This window comes from Chiloscyllium punctatum, chromosome 17 (genome assembly GCF_047496795.1).
Source record: "Chiloscyllium punctatum isolate Juve2018m chromosome 17, sChiPun1.3, whole genome shotgun sequence".
Classification (NCBI taxonomy): Eukaryota; Metazoa; Chordata; class Chondrichthyes; order Orectolobiformes; family Hemiscylliidae; genus Chiloscyllium; species Chiloscyllium punctatum.
The window spans coordinates 15,871,427-15,892,637 of NC_092755.1; the positions used below are offsets into that span (position 1 = coordinate 15,871,427).

Genomic DNA, 21,211 nt, shown 5'->3' on the forward strand with positions numbered 1-21,211 from the left:
GTCCTTCCATTAATTTAAATGACTGATAGAGAAATAACTAACAAGTGATCGGGAGCACAAGTTTATCCAATGGGATTATTCATGATTATTTTAAACTAACAGTCCACACAATGATTTGATCAGTATTTCAAACAGACACTCGGAATTGGAACCGCAGCAAACTGCTCCAATGAAACGAACCTTTCATTCTTTCACATGCAGCGTGATGACTGACTCGCTAACTGTACAAGGTCGACCAATTTTCTTCAGCAATCATAGCGTCTGTAAACCGCCACCTGTGCTGTGCAGAGTGTCATTTGTTGTTCCCAGGTCACTGCACATTTCTTCTTCATGACCTTATGAGCTTCGTTCCTGATCTGTTTGATAAACCTTTTCTATCATTTCATCGCATCCACTCACAATTCTCAATTTATGAATAAAATTTGGCGTTAGACCAAATGTTAAACAAAGTGGACGTATGCCATTCATCCCATCGAGTCTGTCCCACCATACAACGAACTCATGGTTGATCTGATAATCTTCAACTCCTTTCTGCTCACTTACCTCGACAAACTTCATCATCTTTCTGATTAAGTACCTGACACAATTTGAAAATAACCAACAACTTAGCCTCTACTTCGGTTGCCAAAAAAAAAGCCACATATTCTCTGAGCATGGAAATTACTCTTCATTTCTCAATTAACTGAGCGCTATCTCATTCTGAGATTATGTCCTCTGGTGCACGGCACCTGCCTGTATCTACCCAAAATCCCACGACTTTGTTTCAAGGAGAATAATCCCAGCCTGACCAATCATTCCCCGAAACTCCATTTTATCCAAAGTTGACAACATTCTCGTAAATCTCTGCTGTCCCTTACAGCACGGGAACTGGAATTTGAAATGAAATTGCGATTGGAATCGGATTAGTCCACACAAATACAATAATAATAACTTTGACAAATGAGAATCTAATTATATTCTAATGACATTCAATGGTTTCGTTGTAACTGACGTCCTCCGTGCAATCGCCCTCAGAGCTAATATTTAGGAGAAATGGAACCTGACCGCCCATATAAAGAAGTTGACGACAAAAAAATGTCCGTCAGTCGACTTCGTTTGATTATTAACACAACTCATGTCTCCGTGAAGCCTGCATCATCTTTAAGGCACACATTAGATGTGTAACAGAACTCACTCCATTTGCCTGGATGTGTGCAGCTTCAATACTACTGAAGGAACTGGACATCCTCCACGATAACGCAGTCACTTAACTGTACCACGTTCAATACCTGAATGTTTATTACCCTCACCGCTAAGGCAAAATTGCAGTAGAGTGCACCACCTACAAGATGCGGTAGAGTAAGTCATCTAGGCTGTGTTTCCAGAACATTCAAAGCTCAAAAACTGTACCGACGAGAAGGACAAGGCTGAAGATGCACTGAAGCGCTACTATTTGCAAGTTACCCTCCAAGGCACATAAAGGCATGACTTGGAGATGTATCAGTGGTAAATTCACTGAGTGATGAAGCGGTCTTGATGGCCAAAGTTGTATACTTCAGCCCTCCATCATTTATCTTACATCTTTTAAAATGTTGATGATTGCATTGACCAGACTTGTGCTCATTCTTTTAGTTGTTTCCTAAACTGGTGGTTGCTAAAGATCGAATATCATCCAACGTCTGAGATCAACAACAGAAAATATCCAAAGATACTCTCGACCAACTGAGCTCCCTGTCCAAAAATCTTCAGTGATCTGTAAATATCCACTCCAAGATCTCTTTGTTCCTGTTTGTTCCGTTCACCATTCAGAATCCTCACTGTTATTGTTACAACTCCCCAAATTCATTACACTTACTGGTCTGGATTCAATTCCATTCGCCGCTTTTATTTTCCACCTGATTGATACATCTCTGCAGGCCCTGACATTATTCATCATAGTCAAATACACGACCAATTGTTGCATCCTTTGCAAACTTCTAAATCATGACTCCTACAACTAAGTCTGAATCGTTGATCTACATCAGGAAACAGTGGAACTCCCCTGGAAACAGGCGTTCAAACATGCTTCATTGCTGGATGTGATGAACACCTGCAATAACAGCACAATCGGACCCCTGATGTCATTTGTAAACCTGATGGTGACTCTGCCAGTTGGCCTCCTGAGTGATCCCTTCTCACATATGGGAGTGGTGAATGACCTATCCACATTGTGCCTGGGCACGTCGGTTTACACTTCAGCGGGTAATTGAATCCTTTCCGGATGTCACCCTATGGAGCTGACTTCTTGGCGGTGTGGGTATCCATGTGTCTATTTAGCTTGGATAATCAGTTGAATTTGAGTCCAAACAGAGATGACTCCCAATTTTCCACGTCATCCATTTTTCTATTCTTCTTTATTCTCCCACGGAGTGTGGCCATCATGATCTGAACATTATTTGTTGTTCATTCTTATTTCACCTTGAACTGAGTCAGAGTGATTCTATGGGTGAACCGCACTTTTGTCAGTCTGGAGTCATATGTTGGCACGTCTCGTTAAGGACGGCAAATTCCCCTTTCAAAGGGACAAGAATGAATGAGTATTCGGAAATCAAATTTTTTTGCCTCTGTTCCTCTGATCGGGGTTAATACTCCAGATTTTATTCATCGATGTAAATACCAGCAGCTGCCATGTTCCAGTCTCCAAGGGTTGCTCGCCCACGATATCGCCACTACATTTGCATTTGACTCGAGGATTGGTGAGTAGCAGAAAGCATAGGGATCAGTCAAAGAATGAAGAATATAGATAGACAGGAGAGTTGAGCGGAGAAGTGGCAGATGGAGTTCAATCGAGGCAAATGTGAAGTGATGCATTTTGGGAAGCCTAATTCTAGAACCAACTACACTGTAAACGGGACAGCCTTGGAGAAATTTGATGATCTGGGAGTTCAGGTCCTTTGTACCATGACGATGACGGCACAGGTGGATAGAGCGGTCAAGAAAGCATATGGCATGCTTGTCGTCATAGGGCCGGGCTTTGAGTCTAAAAGCTGGCAGGTAATGCTAAAATTGTACAAGATTTTGGTTCGGCCACGTTTAGAATACTGCGCACAGTTCTGGTAAAGTTACCAAAAGGAAGTGGACGTTTCAGAGAGGGTGCAGAGAAGGTTAACGAGGATGTTGCTGGTATGGAAGATGCTTGCTGTGAAGAGAAATTAAGAAGTTTATGATTGTTTTCAGTAGAAAAAAACGAGATTGAGGGGTCCTGATTGAGGTCTACAAAATCTTGCAGGGTACAGACCGGGTGAATAGAGATATGCTTTTTTCCCCAGGTGAGTTATTCAATAATGAGAGGTCACGCCTTCAAGTTGAGAGGTGAAACGTTTAAGGAGGATAGGTGTAGAAAATATTTTGCACAGAGGGTGGTAGGTGCCTGCCAGCAGAGGTAGTAGAGGCAGGCACGGTCGTTTCATTCATGGTGCGCCTTGAGAGATGCGTGAGTAAGTGGGGAGCAGACGGAAACAGATGCTGAGGAATTGGGTGATAGGTTTAGACAGTTGATTTGGTTCAGCTCAGGCTTGGAGGTCCAAAGGGCCTGTTCCTGGGCTACAAATGTTATGTGTTCTTTATTCTTCTTTGTTCACTACACTACCATCTCAATGCTACGTTGCTCCATCTCAGAGAATGACATTGGAAATTCCAATCATCTCAGAGGCAGTGAGAATATGACATGTGGCTGTGTCGGAATGAAACTGATGTACGCTGTACTGGAGTGTTTGCTGGGAGCAAGAGGATGATGTGATCAAAAAAACTGTTCTTACTGTCAAAATAACACAACATTGTTAAGGAAAATTGCACTGAATGCTTGCAATACATCGACCTCTCGCTTAAGGCTGCAGCACGCTTCCGCTGAGCCAATCTGCAATGCGGGTTAATGCTGTTGTTGTATCTTAATAATCTAATAACCGGAGACAAATATGCCCTTCCTCCCCGACTTTGACCAGGAGAACTCCCAGTCTCGGAATTTCATGCCATTCTGTACCATCATAGAAGGACAATGTGCTCACCGATCGCATTACTGGTGTGACAGGGTAGCTTCACGTGTTCATTTCCATCCCAATTTCCAGTTTGATCTTTGCAGCCCATTGATTCTGGGTGGAGGAACTGCGATTATGTGATCCACTGCAGAAATGGGTACTTCCTTCTGTGGGGAAGCTCGTGAGGCAACAAATGTGAAACCACATTGCTGATGAAACATACATTTTAACAATATCCTGCAGTATCCCTTGAGAATTTGATGTTTTGTAAAAATCTATCAACCTCAGTCTTCAATATGCAGTACTCGATTGGTCTTCCTCAGCCTCTTGAAACATCCAATTTGAATATACAGCCAATTCTGAGTTCCCACATGTCTATTATTGCTCGCCATATAGTCCTGTTGTGTCTCTCCATTCTTCCTAACATGTCCTATGTTTCTGTCGTTACTGCTCTTTTCAAACACGCATGGCCCAGTGATCGTATAATGTTCAGTGTTGTGCGTTGTGGCCGCAGTAACCTCGTTAGAATCCGAGTTACGGCATGTAACCTTCTCCCCTTTTTAACTCCTTGTGGTACATGCCAACGAAACACAGAAATGAATTAATTGATTTTACATGAAAACTTTCTCTAACATTAATGATTTTTCATCAATCCCTTCTCTCATACATCTCTGTGAGGTAAATATCAGAATTCAGACTCACCCATTCTTGGAGACTTCTCTCCCTCCCACAATCACTGACCTCCTTTACGCTCCCCCTCCTATTTCCCTTACAATCATTTTCACATTGAACCCTGTTCAGTCTGTGCTGCTGCGCTCGCTGTTGCTGGATGAACGTGCCACAATCATACCATTGCGACCTTCAGACCAATCAATCCATTTCGATACTGTGGTTTTGAGATCAATGGTCAAGTAACAGTTTTTAATGGCATGGATCAGATATTATTGGAACTTCAGGCTCAGGAAAAGAACACAGGGCAGCTCTGAGGAAAAGAAACTTTTTTCCAAAAAGACCTTTTTCTGCAGACTTCCACATCATTTATTTCACTTGCTCAATCGGCTCTATGTAGACTATTCCGTGCAGTTCTGCAATCACATTAGCACTGGAAATGATGCAGGGATGATTTGCCAGGACGTTGTCTGGGTAGAAGAGCTCCTGTTATGAAGAGATTGGATAGACTGAGAGCAGAAGAGATCGAGAGAAGACATGATTGAGATATAAAAAATAATCAGGGATACGGATGGCGTGGACTGAAATAAAGGTTTCCTTATAATGGAGAGATCACTCACGGGGTAATAGATTTAAGAACAGAGGAGGGAAGATTTGAGTGAATGCGCAGACAAACGTTTTGAAACGGCGAGTGGTTGAAAGGAACTCAGTGCATGCAAAGGTTGGAGAGGCAGAAATCCTCATAACTTTCAGAAGTATTTAGATGTGAATTTTTGATGACAAGACCTACAAGGCTGTCGGTCAAGTGATTTAAAAACAGAGTTCGGATAGTTAATCGATTATTGATTTCCAGTACTGATACATAGGCTTCTTTTTGCATAGAACTCAAGGGTAATACCACTGCCTGTCACTGCGTGAGATTGGGTTCAATTCGCATCCGGGACGGGCGCTTACAGATTGGGAGGGCTAAGAGGCCAGAAACCCGCATTCGATTCCAGACTGATGTGACTGACTGTGTGGAATTTACACGCTCCTTTTCTCTCTCTTCCGTGTGGGTTTCCTCTGATTGGTCCGATTCCTTCTCACGGTCCAAATGTGTGCACTTCAGGTAGATGGCAAACAAAACCTGAATGGACGGTATAATCAAAGACAAAGTCAAAGTCAAAAGTAGGAATTGCAGCTCAGGGAAAACAGAATGACCATTTGGGGTCAACATTCCTTGGAACAGTTTTTGATTTGGAATGTTAACTCTGATTTCTCTCCACCGATGCTGCCTGACCCGCTGAGCTTTTGAACTCATTTCTATCTTTGTAGCTGGATCAATGATGCGGGTTTAGAAAGATCGGCGGGGGAGTGTGAATCTCTTCGGCGGCACAGAGCAGACTCAATTGGCCAAATGGTTTCTGTCTGCGTTGTGTCTAATTCCATCAACTCTGATTCTGTAAGTTTTGTCCTTTTTTTAGGCTTTGGTATTTCACATCTCCCCTGAAATGTGGTTTGCAGAACAGGACAATCGCCAAACCGTTACCACCCGCTGCCTGGAAGAGGAACGCCTCATATTCTGCCTTGGGACCCTGTAACCATACGGGATAAATCATCTTCAATTCCCCTTCCCCCACATTATCACAGTCCGAAGCATCCAACTCAGCACCACCCTCCGAAACTATTCATCTTTTCCCCCTCTGACTTATCACTTTCTCCCCCGCCTCCATCCAATTATCACTTTCCCAGCTACCTTCCACCCAACCCCAACTGCCGCCCGTTTATCTCTCCGCCCCCACCAACACGTCTCATTCCTGATGAAAGGCTTATGCCAGAAGCGTCGGTTCTCCTGCTCCTCGGATGCTGCCTGACCTGCTGTACTTTTCTTGCACGCCAATCTCGTCATGGCGAAGATAAATTAGCTTAGCTCAGGCTCTTTATCTGAGAGCGGAGAAGAGTGAGTGAGGGAGGGCTGAAGGTGTACAGTAAGGGGATAGATACGTGTTATAGGAATAAATTTGTTATGGGAAGTGTTTACAAACATAGATCTATGTTAAACGCAAGGTGGAGGATAGTCAGAGGAGATATAAGAAGAACATTTTCATTCTGAGAGTGTTGTATCATTGGAACTCACTATTTGAACGAGTGGTAAAGCTATGAGTCATCAAAACACTTCAGGAGTACTTAGCCGAATACTTGAGAAGCTAGAGCACAAATGGATAAGGACCAGATACTGGAAAGTTGGACGAAGACGAACAGCTATCTGATCAAATGTCCGAACACCGTAAGGAAAGTACGGAGCATGAAAGCATGGGAAGGGTAAAAGCATGGATACTACTGTCGATCTGTTACAAGGGGTCTGTAGAATGCTTCACGAGTAAAAAGGTCACTGTGGCAGGATGGGGCCACTGTGGCTGGATGGGATAAGCATAGTGGAATGCTCCTCCACCAATTAGCAGAGTCAGACTGGGGCTGAACGGTTACTGTGACAGGCTGAGATCATAGCAATTATTAACGTCAACCTTGCCAGCTAAATATCATCATTGCAGTTTGGGACAAGTCGTGACAATAAATATTTAGGACTTGACTTTAAATATTTAATTGATAGTTGCGTCAGCCTGCTTGAAACCTTTGTAGCAGAAAAAAAGACATTAAATATCTAATCAGCTTGGGACAGGAAAACATTGTGGCAGATGGGGTAGCTAAAAATCTAATCATAACATGTTATTCTGGGCTGGAAGATCACTGCAGCAGATGTGGCAGTAAAATACATAATCGTGACAATAGAAAAACCCTATTGGCAGAAGTAGAGCGATAATGGTTTATTGTATACCTGGAGTGAAATAATTCTGACTAACACAGTTGGGCATCCTGGTAAGCTAATAGAAATATAATTAAAGAAAGGGTATAAAGAGCCACGGATCCTGAGTTTCGGGGTCGTTCAAGAATTTGCTTTCTGTGTGGCACGGCTTTTTGTCTGCTAATAAAAGATCTACTCCTTGAAGAACTCTCCGCATCTCCTGGAGATTTATTACATTTTCTCCACGACAACCACAACTTTGTGTACAGTAAAATTATGGCTAGCGCGGCTCGGTGGTGCAATGAAAAGCGCGTTAGATTTCTACAGCATTGTTAACAATGCTATACAAAGTTTGTTGTTTTGGGTTTCACCAGTATCGGCGTTCAGATATCAGCTGAATCAATTATTATTCTGCTGATTCATCGTTAATTCCCGTCGTCTGGGGTTCTTGAAATTGCTGTTTACCACAGAAATTTCCTGACCTCCTTGTTGGTGAGTTTCAACGGAATCATATCAATTGAAGCATGATCAGACCAGAATCAACTGCTAACCCACGAAACCTACAAAATTCGTGCAGAAACCCACTGTCTCTAAACGCATATTCCAGTCCAATAGTTTCACAGGCATTATCGATTGCTTAAATGTCTTTCTCCCTTTGGGCGACAGGCTGTTCTGGATGGACCGGGGAAAGATATTGATGTATTTGGTTAGTCATGACAATGTCAAATGGTGGGGTAGGACCGGTGTTTGGAATAGCGTCCTCCTGTTCCTCTCTGTCAGTGCTGTTTCTGACAGAGGGTTTTCAACAATAACATATTGAAATGTGAATCTACACCACGGAGTATCAAGGTCCTCCCATTTACCCCACCGCTCTCACAGCCAGAATGGAGAGCTCCTATTGCCGCTTTAGATCAGACAATCGAGGATTCTCCCAGGCGCTCTGTCAGACTGCATGCTCCTTCACACAGGTTTTTCACTGAACACATAGAGCAAGCAAACGTGGGGATTCAGGGACAGATTACCCCTCTGATTTGCTGCACTTCTGGACACGGAGACGTACATGAATTTCTGACATTCTGAGTCTTACTGTGCATTCTTCCGACTTTACAATTTAAACTGGAATTGAATGTATTCTTGCGTCACACTCCTACATCCTCGGTATTCATGGAAACCGTGAAACGTGTTCATGGATGTAGGAATGGTGGAGATTATTGCTAAATGCAGTGTGTTTCATGTGACCAGTATGAACTTTCAGAAGGAAGTTGCGAAGTTTTATCGATTCGAATTGAAGCCGATCGAAGGAAAGGTCTGGCGACAGCGGCAATGTAACATTGTCTGTAAACAACGCAGGAACCAACGGAAACCCATTTTTCAATGAAGTCTATTTTGCATATTTTTATGTGTCCACTTCCTGAGCCTGATGCTTCAATAATCACAGGTCTATGTCAGTTTCACCTTGTCTGCGTTAGCTTTAATTTCAGAACCACAGCAAAAGTAGGGCAGTTGAGTTAAAGTTCCTAAGGATATGAGTAGGACATGTGACCAGCTGGCTTGTCTGCGGCTACAGTCACGCAATTGTTTAGCGCCTGCTACTTAAAGGTGCGTAAAATGCAACGGTTGTGAGTTGAATGCTTATCTAAAGATGCTGTTACTGACATTGACAAGGGATTATTAGGGCATCATACGCAGTTGAAATCAATATTGAGTAAAGTAGCATTTATTTGAAAACTCCAGTTTCACATTTCTGTCAATTATTATCTGCAAAGCTACAAATATTCCCCAGTTGAATATCCATCTGTGGATAGGGAAACAGAGGTGAAAGTTTAGCTTAATGACTTTTCTCAAATCGCTCACCCTGCACTGAATTACATTCTGGGAAAGTCTATTTAACTCATTTCATATCATTCCATTTCCTGCAAACACGCACAGTTCATTATCCAATCGAAAGTATTAGATTTATCTCTTTGGGGAGTTTGAATGTTGTCAGTAACTCTGACAAAGGCATAACAAGTAGTTTTGCTGTTGGGAGAAGCTGAGGGTGCAAACTTGAATAAGGTCGAGTCTTGTCACCGGGGTCTTTAAGCGGAGATAAGTGAGTATTAAATGGACTCACTCTCCTTTTGAGTGATTGTGACCAAATGTTCAAGGCAACAAATGGCAATGATAATGATGTTTTCCATCTACAGGCCAAATCTTACTCACTAGAGGCACCATAGTATTACAGATCAGGAGAGCAGAGTAGATGATGATCCTTATGCAAACCTGAGACAGTGAGAGAATTACTCCCAAGCTGTTGGTCTCACTTTTCACATAACTAGTTAGTCAGTGGACTGAGCTAACAGACTTCCATTCAATGCAGAGATAAACCAAACAGCTCAGTGTATTTACAATATATAATATTTCATTTAGAATAAACTGCAACACCTATCAACGCCAGCAGCTCTTCTTATACGTAGCATTTTCAAGTGCAGGTATTATGCAATTTCTTTCCGATGAATGTTATCCACTTCGAGAGTATGTCCCTTTTGCCTCGCCATCCAGGCAGCCCAGAATCCCTATCGTTGTTAAATTCACTCCTTGTGTGTCTGCACACGACCTTTGAACTATAATGAAATCAGCTCCTAAAATGTTTTTATTTCTGAAAATTCATCTCCGATTTCAATAATTCTCAGAATAAAAAAGAAAAATCTGCTCCAACCATCTTCATCATTCCCCGTTGGTTTTGAAACTCCACCCTTTAGTTTCCACTCACTTAAACGAAGGAAGTTCCCTCAGATTTACTCTTACCAACGTCACATTAGCTGGATCACCTCACTTCAGACACAACGAAGTCTTTCCTGATTTCTCCCGCATGGTTCTTTATCTGTCCCACCTTCCCATTAAATCTGCTCTTTCCTTTTCTAGTGGTGTTATCTCAAAGAAACCGTCATGTCTGTCTTTTTTATCGACTTTGTATCAAGTGAACACTGACCGTGTCATTCCTAACGTCTTTATATTCCAGTAAACTCTACCGTGTCTTTCACCATGCCTTTATATCCCAGTAAATTTCAACCTGAGAAAGGATGCTGGGTCCAATTCAAAGCATGAAAACTCACCACTAAGCTGTGCAATCTTATTACCGACACAGGAAAGGTGGAAGTAATTTCAGTTACAGCTGAATCGATTGGCTGCAGCAGCATCGGGTCAAATCCCAGTCAGATACATGACTGTTGTTCTTATATTTATTTCTTCTCTACGTGTGCTGAGTAACACAGTGAGGGATCAATTACTGTTGTCAGACATACATGTAGTGGCCTATTAAATACTGAAGCTGTGAGATGCGAACAGTTTTTATTAACATAGACCATTCGAATCTCAGGCTCAGGAATTTGACAGAGAGCGAATTTGAGCAAAAGTTCAGCCGGGTGTTTACCCCATGACGTAACACGAGTTTCTGCGGTTGCTTTGTTGTTCACCTCATTTGTGTGTTTTGCATCATTGAGGATTTTGAAGTTGTCCCCTCTATACAAAAGGCCCGTACTTTTGCAATATTGTACAAAAGATGCAGTACAAGAATAGCCGATGCTGATTCAACGAGGTAAAAACAATGACTGCAGATGCTGGAAACCAGATTCTGGATTAGTGGTGCTGGAAGAACACAGCAGTTCAGGCAACATCCAAGTAGCTTCGAAATCGACATTTCGGGCAAAAGTCCTTCATCAGGAATAAAGGAATGAAGGGCTTTTGCCCGAAACGTCGATTTCGAAGCTACTTGGATGCTGCCTGAACTGCTGTGCTCTTCCAGCACCACTAATTCCGATGCTGATTCAGTCTACTTATCCAAATATTGACCCCTGGAAACAGGACTGTGCACTCTCCTCGAGTCTGGAAAACAACTTCCTCACAGATAATGTTACATTCCCGCTCTCATGGCTCTTTTCATTCCATCGGCTTCTGTTTTGCTTGGAATCGGATTCAATACATCTTGTCACTGTGTCATTTCTTTCCATGTGGTCAGATCTTGTGAACAGTGGGATTGTATATGCTGGAATCAGTCGAGGCTGTCCGCTCTCCCACATCCAATTTATCCCCAGGTTGTGTTAAGATGATGATCTAAATCGCGTCCTTCTCTTTCCTGTCACTCTGGGATGATGTGAGCTGTGAAATCTATGATCTGAACTGGAGGCAACGTGGAAATCACATCAGCTGCGTGAGCGACAGGTTTTGGTGCATTAATATCCCATGCTAATTCAGACAGCAGAAGCCTCCCCGTGACTTCGAGAAGCACAGACACTGTTCCTGAATAATGGGGAGAGATTCACTCTTTGCTCACAGTTCTGCATTTTCTATCTGTCTCAGATCGCATTATTTGGACAAGGATTCCCAAAAGAAGATGATTTCTTGTGCATGCACGATCTCACTTTTCTACACCTTTCCAGAATTTCCATACTTCCCACTCCCAGCTGACCCCTACTCCGCTGGACAAACCCGTGTTTAATGAGGGAGGTGAAGACCGCGTTCAAGCTGCTCTCCACCATCACTACATGACAATGGCAGATGAGTTCGTCCAGTTCTCAATGAAGACCGCCCTGTTCCGCGAAAGCAGCTAGCACAGCCTCCTGGGAGAAGCGAGTCAGAATGGAAAGGAGCTGTGATGAAAACTCGGTGCTTCTTTCACTCTGAAACAGCAGAAATAGCAAAAACCTCACCTGGTTTATGATTACCACGTCTGGCGCCGTTCTCGCTTGTTTGTCTCGGGTGTGATATTGCCTCAGTCAGGTGACATAGGTGTGAGAGGTCTCGGGTTCACCTTGCAGATGAGCCTTGGAATTTTGCACACTACTTCATTTTTGACTGAGAAGATATGATTTCGATGAGATCGAGTTCAGATAAAGATTCCAAAGCTTGAAACCATACACAAGCAAGTTCAAAAACCGTTTCTTCTCGGCCGGTGCTGCTCTGAGAAATGAATTGTCTAACTTGAAGTAATGCTGATCTTGCCAATTTGGATTTTGCTGAGCGCACGTATTATACATAGTAACCTGAATTCCCGAGTCTGGTCAAATTTTGCTTTTCTCACGCTGTGATCTGCATGTCCTTGATTACTCTGATCCGCCTTTACCTTTCGCAAACAACGCTTTCCACTGTACTTAGGTACATGTGACAATCAATCAATCAAAACACAGTCATTTCCTCATTGCGTGGAGCCAGCAGAGCGAAGGTGGGCTGCATGGACTCTGTCTGCAGTGTGGCACATTTTGTGATTCTGATTGAAATTACAATTAAAACAGCAGCATTGGCGAAGTTACACAGTAGTTATATTGACGCAGCCGGGACACATCTGTGAAACAACGTATCAGACAATAACAGTGAAGATCTTTTGACGTCATCCTCGAAGGGACATGCTACAAAAACCTGAAGACTGCGTGAAACTGCTGTGGTCAGCGATAACAGAGCGGCCCAGAGGGATCGTGGTGGGCGCATAATCCAGAAATTAATGAATGAAAAGCATCCTCTGCTCGATTACAATTCCAGCTTTCAGTGTGTGTACTGCCACTGCCAGTATTTTGCTATAACAGTGCTCCGTTCTTCGTATTACATATTGATGTGCCTTTTGCGTCCTTATACTGAATGGTATCTGAAATAGACAGACCCGCCACATTTATACATTTAAGGAAACACACGTTTGAAGTTATGAAAGATTTTTTTGCTGTTCTCCGTCGGTCTGTTATGACCTGATTTGCAAAGTCACTTGCCTGAGCTGGGAATACACTGGCGAAGTTGAGGGAAATCAGTTGTGCTGTGGACCGTGCCCCTGACGCCTTGCAGTTCTTCCCCACGCTGTGTCACACAGCAGGGTTCTCCGGTGAAATGAACAGCCGTGAATGACATGTGGTTCAGTATGTTGGAGACAGCATTTCCAGACAGACACAGTTCCCTATTATTAGAACAAGCATCACTGATGATGAATAACCTCAGAGAGAAGCAAGCGATAGAGATTTGCCGTGGACTCGATGGGCTGAACGGCTTCTGTCGGCACGTGAATGGCGTCACACGTCTCTGCCGTCCCTCTGTCTGGCTCTGACAGAGTGGCTGAGGGTGAAATAATGGCTCGCTTTTAATCCTCCCTTCTGCTTTGGACTGTCTGCAGCCCTGCAGCTCCTGGTTGTGGGGATGGTTCTCAGTGAGTGAGGGTTTCATTCGGAGTCACTTCATCTGGGACAGTTGGGACTCAGATGTTAACTGATGCCCGATTGCAGCAAAGAAACCGACGCCTCTGAAACAAAAGCCTTTCTGCTGGATTGTTCTGTGAAGATTGATTCTGAACATCAAATGGGCAGCACAAAAATGCACTGATTTGAATTTTACTGAGGGAAGAGAGTCCACAGCCCATTTCTGTCTTTCCCTCCAGCTCAGCACCTTTCTCTCTCTCTCAAATAAATGACATTTGGAAAAAGGTCGCAATCAAAGTTGCTAAGTTCCAGCGGCCCTCTTGCACCTGGCTGTGCCCGTAAGAGGAAGCTTCAGAGCATATCCGTTTTACATCCCCTCATAATGCCTGCAAGTGGAGGGAAATGGCTGAATACTCTGCCATTAGAGACAGCTCAGTCCCCGAGGATGGCATACACAGCACCGTCTCGGTGGGGACATTCTGCCGATCAGACACAGTCCACTTTATTATTCAGATCATACCAGAGTGAAGGCGCTCGAGAAGGCCAATCGGTCACTCGTACCTGTGCCATCTCGGGAGTTGCAAAAGATTGGTGAAAGTGGAAAGTGGATTTGTTCACGTTTCAAGTGTTTCCGTGAAGCTGGAAGCAGAAGAAGATACACAGTGAAGCGATTGAGATCTGACTAAAGGAGCAGCAAATAAGTTGGATAGCGCAGTGGAGAGCTTTGAAGTATTGAGTTCTGGTTAATGGGACGATCATGCTTTTACTCGGCCATGCTGCTACAGAAGAAACTATGTCAGTGTCTCTCAACATTGTGATGTCACAGGCAAAAGACGCCGTTACACTGCAGGAAATTCCTTTTTCCAATGTGAGGGCTGTCCATATGTAAAGGTGGAGCTTATATATCGAATCCTTTCACATAAATAATTCCACTGCACCTCAGTGTGTTGTATTGTCTCCTTTCCACTTTACCTGTCATTGTGCCTACACTGAAGTTGATTTTCTCCTTGTGCGAGTCTTTTACAATCTGGGTGATGTGATGCAGTTGTACTGACCCATTTTCTGGCAGAATTTTCCACTTCACTTCAGCCCGCCCTAACTTCGCTATCTGATACTATTCCAGTTGTTTAGGTGTTAAGTGCTCATCCCAGATCCAGCCTGCCCTCACCCAAAATAAATGGAAAAATCAGTTACAGTGTGATCACTGATATCGAAGGATATCCTCATTCCAAGGTCATTGATAATTCCAAGGATAAAGTTAGGGCTGCAGATGCTGGAGATCAGAGTTGATGCTGGAGATCAGTGTGATGCTGGAAAAGCACAGCAGATCAGGTAGCATCCGAGGAGCAGGAGAATTCAAGTTTCAGGCTTAAGCCCTTCATCAGGAATAAGGCTTGTGAGTCGGGGCTGAGAGATAAATGGAAGTGGTGTGTGGTTGAGGGGAAATAGCTGGAAAGCAATAGATGGATGAATAGAACGGAGAATATAAGAGGTCAGAAGTGGCAGTGATGGAATGGGTCGAGTGTGCGGTGGCGAGTTGAAGGCTTATGCTTGGGGGAAATGAGGAAACTGTTCGAATTCACATTTATCCCGCGTGGTGTAAGGGTCCCAAGCCGGAATGTGTGGCATTCCTCCTCCAGGCGTTGGGTGGGTAACGGTTTATCCGTGGCGGAGGTCCAGTACCTGCGAGCCTTTGATTGGGGAGGAGGGGGAGTTGAAGTGTTCAGCCACGGGACGCTGAAGTTGGTGGGTGCGGGTGTCCCAGAGATGTTCTCTGAAATGATCTGCAAGAAGGTATCCTGTCTCCCTGATGTAGAGGAGAACACACTGGGTGCAACGGATGCAGTAGATTACATTGGTATTTGTACAGGTGAATTTCCAACGGATGTGGAACGGTCCCTTCGGGAGTTGGTTGGAGATGAGAGTTGTGTGGGTGCTAGTTTCACCCTCACTTTGGTGGCAGTCAAAGGTGCCAGGAGAAGTTTATGTGCTGGTGGGGGGAAGTGTCTTCCTCAAGAGGGGGTCGTGGAGGGAGTGGTCTTTCTGGAGTGCTGGCAGAGCTGGGTAGCGAAATATATCTCGGGTGGTGGCGTCTGTTTGGAGGTGGCATCAGTGGCAGAATATGATGCGTTTTATGCGGAGGTTGGTGGGGTGGAAGGTGAGCACCAGGAAGTTCTTTTCTTGTTGCGTTGACAGGCATGGGGCTCAAGGGTGGTGGTGCGTGAAGTGGAGGTGATGCACTGGAGGGCATTGTCAACTAACGTGGAAAGGCAATTTGTCACCGTGGAGGAAGGAGACCAACTGGGTCTTTCTGAGGTGCAATTGGTCATCCGGCGGAACAGATGTGGTGTAAGCGGAAGAATTGGGAATAAGGAATGTCGTTTTTACACGAGATAGAGTTGGAGGAGATGTAGTCTAGATACCTTTGGGAGTCGGTGGGCTTGCAGTATATGTCTTTAATTAGTCAGTCGCCAGAGACGGTGATGGAGAGGTCGAGGAAGGCGAAGGAAGTTGCCAAGATGATCCGGATAAATTTGAGGTTGGTGTGGAAGGTTTTGGTAAAGCTGGTGAGCTATTGAACCTCTTCGTTGCACCACCAAGTGGCGCCAATACATTCATCAATGTAACGTAGGAATAGGTGTAGGATGGTGCCTGTGTAACTGTGAAAGATGGACAGTTCTGCTTATCTGACAAACACGCAGACATAGCTAGGTCCTATGTGGGTGCCCATGACTACCAGTGTCGATGGAGGAAGTGGGAGATTTGGAAAGTGAAGTTGTTGATTGTGAGGACCAGTTCAGTCAAGTGGGTGAGGATGTTGGTGGAAGGGGACCTGTTGGGATGGTGTGAGATTAAGAAATGGAAGGCTTGCAGACTTCTGTCATTGCAGATGGATTTGTACAGGGACTGGATGACCATGGTGAATATCGCGTGTTGAGGGCCAGGGAAATGAAATTCCTGAAGGAGGTGAAGTGCATAGGGGTGTCACGAATGTAAGTGGGCATTTCCTGAACTGGGGAGAGAGGATTGTGTCGAGGTAGAAAGAGATGATTCGGATGGTACAGGTGCAGGATAAGACAATAGGTCGACTGGGGCAGTCAGGTTTTTGAATCTTAGGAAGGAGGTAGAATTGTGGAGTGCACAGTTCCCGGACAATGAGGTTGAAGGTTGTGGCTGGGAGGTGCCCAAAGGTGATAAGATTGTGGATGGTCTGGGAGATGATGGTTTGGTGAGGGGAGGAGAGTTTGTGATCGTGGTCTGTAGGAGGAAGTGCCTGCGAGTTGGCACCTGGCTTCAGCTTTGTTCCTCTGCCCGACTCACAAGTCTAATTCCTGATGAATGGCTTATACCTAAATCGTCCATTCTCCTGCTCCTCGGATGTTGCCTGACCTGCTGTCCTTTTCCAGTACAATACTCTCCACTCATTCATTATTACTGTCTCATTTCACACTACCAGGTCCACGCTCTCTGTTTGATTCTAATGAGCACTGTTCTCATGGACTGCGACAAAATCTGCCAATCTGAAACAAAAACAGAAATTGCTGTAAAATCACAGGTGGGCTGGCAGCATCTGTGCAGATGAATCACAGTTAACGTTTCACATCCATTGGGTCCATCTCTCCACAGATGCTGCCAGACATCCTGAAATATTCCAGCAACGTCTGTTTTTGTTTGATTTTCAACATCAGCCATTTTTTCGTTTTTGTTTTCTTGTTTTCTGCCAAATATGATTTGGCTAAAGATTATATTAAATGTTTTAAATATGACTACGATGGAATGGCCAGATCCACCAGCCGGCTCCTTTTATTTGGTTCACGTGACCAATGCCTTTCTACTTGGTCACCGCGCCCTACAGCTGCACTGCATTTAAATTGACAAAATTGTGGCATTCTCTCGGATTGGTAATCAGGAGCGAGATTGATTGAAATTATTGAAAACTTAAGATAATCAGATAAAATACGGGATATAAAACGGGAAAATGAAAGGCAAAGAGAGAACGGCGAATGATAATTTTTGACAAAACTAAAATATAATTGCTCAAGAATCAGAAAGTGCTTTCATTCACAAACATACCATAATATGGAATGTAATTTTTGGGACAACCAATGCAAGTAGATCTTAGCAAAATCTTAGTTTTAAAGTCTTGCTGCAACTGTTTCGGTTATAATGAACGCACACATGGGATTCAGTGCTGTAATGATCTCCTAAAATGGAAAAGGAAATCCTTGCCTTCCAGGATACATGGGGAATGTTCACTGATTCATCCCAATAATGGCAGGACTGTCGTCTGGATGCGTATGAGTAAAATCTTTTAATGTTCCATGGAGCTTCGAATGAGTGGTGAAGGGAATGTCTCCATTCACAAATTAATCATTCAGTAGAATTCAGTATAGGGACCGAAGAAATGATGAACAAATTGAATAAGAACATGGACATACGATACCCAATAGGTACGACTATTACTATATGAAAACTGTTGATTTCAGATCCACGGTGGCCTTTGGTGATGGCATTTACTGTCCAGAACCAGTCTGCACTGGAATGACGGGAGACACACTATGAAGTATTTGAACTTCAGTCACCTTTAGAAATAGCTGAGACTGACTCCGGACACGGGGATATGGAGATGTTGGCCTTACAAACCTTTCAGACATTCCGTGGAAGAATAAAGGAAGTGATAGATAATTTTCGTCTCCATGGAGACGATGTTCATGAACTGGATAGATAGTAATTAACCTTATTGGAGTTTATAAATAGAGACGTTGTATTGAAAAAGCAAAGAGTTCATAGTGTAACTGTAAAATCTTTAGGTCACACTCAGTGGAAGCATTGTGTGTAATCCTTATCCTCATTCTCCACCAAAAGCATGTAAAGAAGTGAGAAAGGGCACAGACGCTGTTTCCTGGATAGCAAGATATTAGAAAGCCAAGTGAAGTTGTTTACTAAGACATAAGAATATCAGAAAAGACACAACCGGTTTCATCGGGATGATAGAAAGAATGACGGAGTTTATACACGAGATTTGGAAATGCTGGAGCAAAAACACGCAAGTTTGATGTCAACAAATGAGATTTTCACATAACACGAGGTTTGAATGAGTAAATCGGGGAAAGTCCCTCTTTCGAGTGAAGCAATAACTGTCCTTTGAGCTTGAAAACCATTAGGGAATGATTAAGAAAAGTTTGGATGAGAGTTTCTTCCACTCAATAGAGTTATTTAAATCGTGAACGACTTTACTGAAGTAAAACGTAGAAGCTGACTTCAGAGTGGTTTAAAAGGTACACGAACAAACGAACAAGGAGAGAATTTACCATTGAGTGAAAGTCAGTATGGTTGCGTAACAATTTCGAATTTGTTGACTTGAGACACAAAGATATTTCATGAACACGTACAACTGAATAAGACTGAGTATAACAAGTTCATGGATTGGTAAGGTGTGGCGTATTATTCAAGGTGAAACTCGGTAAATGGAGCTGATGTCCTAAAATAACTGCATACAGAAGTTATATCCTAATGACTAGGAATTGAATCGTCACTTGGAGATGCAACACCTACTTTAAAGATTTGACCACATTCACATGATGTTATGTACATTTCGTACATTCTTAACTCCACCCAAGAAATCCACCAAGGAGAATGGGTCCTTTTGTATTGTTATCCCTCTGTACTTCTCTGCAGCACGCCAGTTAAGATAAAATATGCTCACACCAAAATTCAGTTCAATACAATATTCAAACGGTCCTATGTGATTTCTTTTTTTATTATTGCAACAACCTTTGTGAGTTTGTAACAAACTGTGTAACATGAAATCAGTTCAACATCTATTTTCCCAGAATTTAAAGCAGTGCACATTGGAAACGTTATCCATCTGGTGAAAAATCACCTTCGGCTCTCTCTCCACATATGTTTCTTCACGTTTTAGATACTTGCAGTATCTTTGTTGATCAAGGAGTCATTATCCAGAAGAGGTAGTTTCTCAATCCACAAACACGGGTATTTTCCCATAAACTTGGCTTTGCTCAATATCACCTTCTGTCCGTACCCCTCAACACGAGGACAAATTAAAGCTGCTCCATGTGAGGCTCAAAATTAAAACTTCGGCACAGCACAGCTCACTATATTGGAACAGAGATACCGTGCACTGGTCACCTTCAGCACAGGAGCAACACATTAATGCTTACCTCCACATTCCTGGTTTTACTTTAACGTTTGGGAAACCGAGTTTCTCTGATTCCATGGCTAGTAACGGGGATTATATGATCATCTTCACCAGTGGTTCTGTCACCGAGTGAGGAAAGTGGTGAGTTACTCATTGTAAAGATGGGTAGATTGATGAAATGTACAATTTCATCTTTTGCCTTCATTAACTCATGAGCTTTTTATTTTGTTTTGCATCTGTAGAAATCTTAAAATCTTCATCTTGAACAGACTCAATGACAGTTCTTCATTGTGTCTCTGGCAGCAAATTTCATAGTGCAAACTCCCTCTGAATTCTTCCACCGCATTCCGCTGTTTGGGAAGTGTTCCTGTTGTGGGAAATGCACTTCCCCGTGTGTCACGTGCTGCTCCCAGTATGCGCTCTGGCGCTGCACTCATATCCCTTCTGACACTTGCTCACTGTGTTGCTGTGATCATACAGTGACTTGGTGTCACACGGCCCAGGAAAATGATACAGATCAAGGTTTTTGCATTGTTGAGTTCAATTGTCAGTTTAGCCATATTTTGGATTTTGAAATTGTCTGTTCTGTACACAAGTGCGTGTCAAAAACATCTGAGCGGAAGTTAGGTCTTCGGAATAATGACATTGAGCACTATGCACTCTCCTCCAGTCTGGAAAACAATTCCTCACAGGCAGTTGAATAGACAATAGACAGCAGGTGCAGGAGTAGGCCATTCTGCCCTTCGAGCCAGCACCACCATTCATTATGATCATGGCTGAACATCCTCAATCTGTATCCTGTTCCTGCCTTATCCCCATGACCCTTGATTCCACTATCGTTAAGAGCTCTATCCAACTCTTTATTGTAAGAACACCTCCTGCTGTCTCGGGTTCTTCATTCCGTTGACTTCAAATTTCACAGAATTCAACTGACCTTGTTACATAGTCATTTCCTCATTTTTGTTCAGAAAAATGTGTGCACAGTGTGACAGTGGGAGTGCACTAGCCCCACAACCCAGGGGTCAGACCATCGTCTTGGACTGTGTTGTTTCTCATTTCACCAACACCAGGGAGAAACATCTGCTGCTCTGCATAATTTACGAAATTCAATTATTCATAAGGTCATAGCTTTTCGAGCGTCTGTGACGAGGTGGCCGAGAGGTTAAGGCGATGGACTGCTAATCCTTTGTGCTCTGCACGCGTGGGTTCGAATCCCACTCTCGTCGCTGTCATTAACAGCTTTCAATGGTGCTGTTTTCAGCTGTTGCATTAAAACTGGAGCTCCAACGGTCAGCTTATATGCTTTGTCGCTATTACAAAATCGCAAGGAATAGTTTGTGCCGTTTGACGAAACTGCATTGAAATGGAGGTTGCTTTGGAATAATGAAACGAAATGCGTTTTTTTTTCATTACAAGCTGCTGTGAACGTTTTTTCGTATGAAAGACATCCAGGAAA

General features: G+C 43.4%; 1 non-coding gene across 1 annotated transcript; it reads left to right on the forward strand.

Moving 5' to 3' along the window:
• Positions 1–20,899: 20,899 nt before the first annotated feature.
• trnas-gcu (transfer RNA serine (anticodon GCU)) lies at positions 20,900–20,981 on the forward strand. The gene has a single exon. It is a non-coding gene; the product is annotated as a tRNA-Ser (tRNA).
• The last annotated feature ends 230 nt before the right edge of the window (positions 20,982–21,211 follow it).